At 42.9% G+C, this 5,175-nt stretch overlaps 1 pseudogene; it reads left to right on the top strand.

Annotated features, from left to right (window-relative positions):
* The first annotated feature begins 481 nt into the window (after positions 1-481).
* Positions 482-655, top strand: LOC112549685 (annotated as a pseudogene).
* Positions 656-5,175: the final 4,520 nt, after the last annotated feature.

The following is a 5,175-nucleotide window of genomic DNA, read 5'->3' as shown; positions in this document are numbered from 1 at the left end:
ATTCAACAGCATTTCAAGCAATGGTGAGCCACAACACTGCATACAGTTCACCCTGTTGCATCCTCTCTCAGGCTGGAGCATATGATTAGTATGACCCTGCCCTCCATGGTGACTCCACAGCTCAGCACTGCACAGTATTTGTGTATATTCCAGATACCCCACAGAAAGGATCCATGTGTTAATTAGCCCGCACTCATGACTGGAACTGGGTGTTCTTGTCACAAGGCCTAGGATACTCCAAAAATGTATGTGCAGATGAGGCGCAGGGCAACCTGATCCAGCTTCACCTTATGGAGATTGGAGCCACACTAATCATATGCCTCCCGCTGAGGGACTGACAGAGGGATTCTGGGTATGCAATGTTGTGGCTCACTATGACTTGACAAAGAGTTGGTAGTGCGGGGGACTGCACTTAGTGGGTATTACCATATGTTTTACTCAGATGGGTTGCACTAATTTATCCTTTCTGACCCAGGTGGTTTTACTTTCCTGGCAACTTTCTCAGCCTTGAATGACTTGGTGTAGTTAGAGGGTGAAGGCCTGTCTCTTGTACTATGGGCAGGCACCCCTTCAAGAGTCTACAGATGCCTCCAAATATGAGGATCTCAGATGCACAATTTATAATAATGGGGGATTGTTCTCAGGCTCTCTCTCTAGCTTTCTCCTTCAGCCTTTTGGCTAGGGGCAAGCTGGACTAGGGGGCATCTGAACTCAAAGGCCGTCAGGCTTGAGGCTTGTATGTAAGATGCTTGCCATGGATTTGAGAGTATTAGAAGCTCCAGGCTGAACATTTTGGGAGGTAGTGTCACACAGGCTTGAATGACTGAGCTCTGCAATTCAGAACTGATTGGGCCCGAGACATAAAACTAAAAAAAAAAAGGTAGGTTCCCATCAACATATTTGCCCAATGTGGGCCATGTGTTTTATAGTCATGCTCAGTGTTGGCTGCATTTAACCAACTTCATAGTTGGTTTCCACTGCTGAGCACATGCTGCTTTTGGCAGCAGTTTAATTATAGACAATGTATATAGTGAGATTTTGTTGTGTGTGATTATAAGATGAGGGGCTTTCTTCCTCATGCCAGTTGGGGGAAAAAAACCTCGTCTTGCATTCAACTAAATATGGTAAAATATGCGCTAAGTGGCCCATGTGATAAGGCCTTGAGAGTGTTTTAACATCATGAGAGCCAGTGTAGTACAGTGCTTGTGGAAGATAAGTAACTGCTGGCTATGCAATACTTGCAAATCTTTGCCTGGTTTAGTTTATCTCTGGTTAAAAGTTAAGGTAAGTATAGTCCTGCTAACACATCAGCTTCATTCACCTATCTAATGAGTTCAGACATGCTCTTTCACCCTGTGGGTCTGGTTTTGTAGACAGTGATCCTTGTAGCATTGCAGTTATTTGGGTTCTCTATTGGTCTTAACCTATTAAGCCTGTTCTAAGCCAACAGCTGATTTCTCAAATTATCTGGGCCTTTGGTTCGCTTCTTTATCAAGGTTCAGGGTAGAGTTATACCAGTAATGAGTTTCTGAGGCAACCCATGCTACAAAGGAAGAATGATAGAACAGCAGTATGATTGAGCAGATGGACTCCCCTGTTGCATGGCTGCCTTGAACCCAGGTCCCTCAAGTCTCCGATAGTAGAAGAGTCTACTACTCTGTGCAAATTCCTAACTTGTGGCATGTCTGCAGAACTTCAAGGCTTGTAGAATTGTGTTTCTGTGGCTACACGCACACGTAGACCACCTATATCCTCTAACATCCCACCAGCTTAACAGGCCCTCTCCTTGTGCTGTATAGTCTATGTCCAGCCTGGTCTAGCATATAGCTGCACTGCCATGCCCTTGCCTTGTAGCCTGGGCTCTGTTCTTATTCACAGCTAAGCTCATCCCTCTGTGGCTCCCTCCAGCTTCCTGATTCTGCTATCTAATAGCCTTCTGCCTGCGTAATGAGTTTGATGAGCTGTTTTCACAGATCAGACACTCTCTTTAGCACACAAGGGCCTTCATCTACCAAAGCAAATTTCACCATCTTTGAGGGAAGAAGAGATGTCAGTAGAGAAGGAAGACTGATGAAGGAAAAAGATCGCTGATTGCCAAGCATTCAGATTTGAAAGGCAAGAGCAGCTAGTATTTTATCCCTTCAGTGTCCTTCATATCCATCACTCAGACAGAATCCCTGTTAACAAGAATCTGATTCTTCAGTCGCTGGACCAAATTAATTAATTTGTAAATATATGTCATCTTCAGCAGTAACAGCCATTTCTGCTCCAGGCAGAGAGGATCTGGGAGAGGGCATGTGAAAGGGACTGTGACACTGCGTCACGCCACTTTCACCCCAGAGAATCAAGGTGACACCAGCTCATTCCATCTCTGCATAATGAGCCTCTTGTACAAGGGAATTATTTTGATTAAAATGGGGATGGAGGGCACTTGCAATGCTCCTTGTTGCTTGGCTTCGTTCTAGGAAAGGGGTCACATAAAGCCGTGCTCGTTCAGCTTTGTCACACACATTGTGGAAGAGCTTTTCCACCTCATAGCCTTCATCTGCCTTTCCTCTACCCAGCTTGAACCAGTGCATGCTTACCAACATACCTGAGACCACCAAGAAGAGCTCCTCTAAACAGAGTTTGAGAAATGGTGGCTTAAAAGGACGTGTGGCATATATATGTATAATTCTGAAATGCAGCTCCCATACTAAAGGGGAGCTCCCACCACAAGCAGTCCTGATCTGCCCTTTGAGCCCCTGGCTTTCAGGGCTAAAGAGCTGGCAACATTAGTCATTTAAATCCATTTCAGTCATTTCATGGAGAATTATGCTTTAGGGTGTAGATAGACGTAACAATTTGCATCAAGATCAAAGGATACTAATGCCTGCTGCTAGTGTAACTGTTACATATGCATGATTCTGTAGCTAGGTAAGTGTAGCAAAATGGCTCCAACTATAACCCAGCTTCATTCAGGGTTAAAGTTAGGGCGATTTAGGCCTGTTACTGGTGCTAGTCTTTGATGATAACTCCCTCAAACACTAATTGGTATAATACCAAGTAACTTCAGTTTCAATAACTGCTGTGAACCTGAATCCTGACTAGCATTTGATGACCTTCACAGCAGAGAAGAAACAGGTGTGTACTGTAATCAGAATCAAGGATGTTCTTTGTTATGGCTACTAAACACAGACCGACCCTGTGGTTCATGCTAGACCTCTAGCTCTCAGGTGGATTCCCAAAAGCTGTACAACCTCGTATCACAACACAGCTATTACTAAGTCCTGGCCAGGACTCAACTGTTGGAAACATGTCGAACTGCAGGTAGACAGACCCCTAGGATCGGCCACCTGGGAAAAACAATCTCACTTGCTACTTCCAGTAAGTCTCTTTTTGTAGGGCACTGGTTCATTGCCTATTGACTCCCAGGCAAGGTGGGCCTAAATTGTGCACCCAGGTCCCTTGAAATTCTGTAGCATCTTTGTGGAAAACAGAGTTTTTATGGATGAAATATAAAGGATTAGTTATGCAATCAGGGTAATTTCTCCCCTTAGTTTATTTTAGTATTATGGTTCACGGTTGTAGGGTGAGCACATGAGCTAGATGTTCTTACTTAAAATGGTCAGCAGTGAAATAATTAAGAGTCTTTGACCATTGAAGGGTTATGGTGATCTGTCAGAGTTAACACACCGTTTAGTTGAGCAGAGCAACCCACCTTAATATAGCAGGCTGGCTGTAGATTCAGAAATATCTCATTGTATTGGCCTGAACCCTGCTCCCATCATCTTCTACTGGTGTAGCTAAATCAACACTTTTAAAATGAAAGCTTAGTTTCTGGACACAGTTTTGTGGTACCAGTTGTGTTTTGTGTCTTTGAACTGAGGCCAACATGTGAACTTGAGTACGACAGTCGGTATTTTTGTGGGGTGGGGCATGATAGATGGGCAAAATCCATCCATCTGTTAATGTACTTAGATGAAGCTTTGAAGGATAATTTCTCGAAACTGGGCTGGCATCTCTTCTAGCCATTAGAAGAGGAGGCATCTGTGTGAGACAGAGCATTTAATTGGAATGTAGTGCTGGGAACAGGGACTTGGTTAGAAACAGGTTGTTGTTCCTTTATAATGGAAAGGCATGACTCGATTACTCCAAGCATTTGGTCCTACTCCAGATTTCTGTTGGTCTACACTCCTCATTGCAAATACACCTTGGCTCTGTAATCCTGTTTGAAAGAGAAAATGCTGGCAGTCTGAATAGTATTTGAAGCCCAAAAAGAATCTGAAGAAGACGCAACTTGATTTGGGAGCAGCAGGCTGGTATTCTCTTTCTCTCTACCGTAAGAAGAACTATGTTGGGTGTTGGATTACTCTGTCAGAGGCTGAGCAAAATACTGGTGAGCAGGGAAAAGTCAGGCATTACTATATGCACATGAGCATTCTGAACCAGGTTTGAATGAGGGTTCAATGAGAGCCTCCAAAAGCCCCCAACATCTGTCTACACCAACCTTTACTCCAATCTCTGAATGTAACCTGACTTGAGTGTGGATCAGGATATGTGTATCTTATTGTATATCCTATTTTGTTGGGATACGATAAAATTGGTGTCCTAGTGCCAATTGTGTACCTGATCAATATTTGTCATGATCATGTACCAGTTCAGTTTTCTGTTTGAGAAAGACTGTGTTATATTTGAAATTTTTTTACATTACTTATTTGTATTTTGACAGTGTATTATAGCATTTGTTTGGGACAATGGCTAAATTTGCTGTGCGCTGATGGAAATAGGCATTTCTTTGTCCTTGGTATGAGTATTAGGCTTATTCTATGCACAGGATAAAATTTATGACAACCTACCCCATTCTTTGCTTCTAAGATCTAGTGAACATAGGGAGATATAAGATGTTAAAAAACTTAAACTAGTTTGGGGGGAAAATGTGTTGATTGTGCAGTTTCTCATATTTTTATAAAAAGCTCATGTTTTTCCTCTTGCATTGGTAAAAAAATATATAAATTTGACAAATTCCTAGCAAGTGTGATTGAATGGCCATTAGATTGTTAAATTAAATATCAGTTTTATAGCATTGGCCAACCTAGTCATAGCCACACACGTTTACACACACACACACACACACACACACACACACACGCCCCCCTCTCCCAACACACGCACAATCTATACTCCACTAGTAAC

The sequence above is a fragment of the Alligator sinensis genome, unplaced genomic scaffold, assembly GCF_000455745.1.
Source record: "Alligator sinensis unplaced genomic scaffold, ASM45574v1 scaffold343_1, whole genome shotgun sequence".
NCBI lineage: Eukaryota > Metazoa > Chordata > Crocodylia > Alligatoridae > Alligator > Alligator sinensis.
This window is presented reverse-complemented; position numbering and strand designations above follow the sequence as displayed.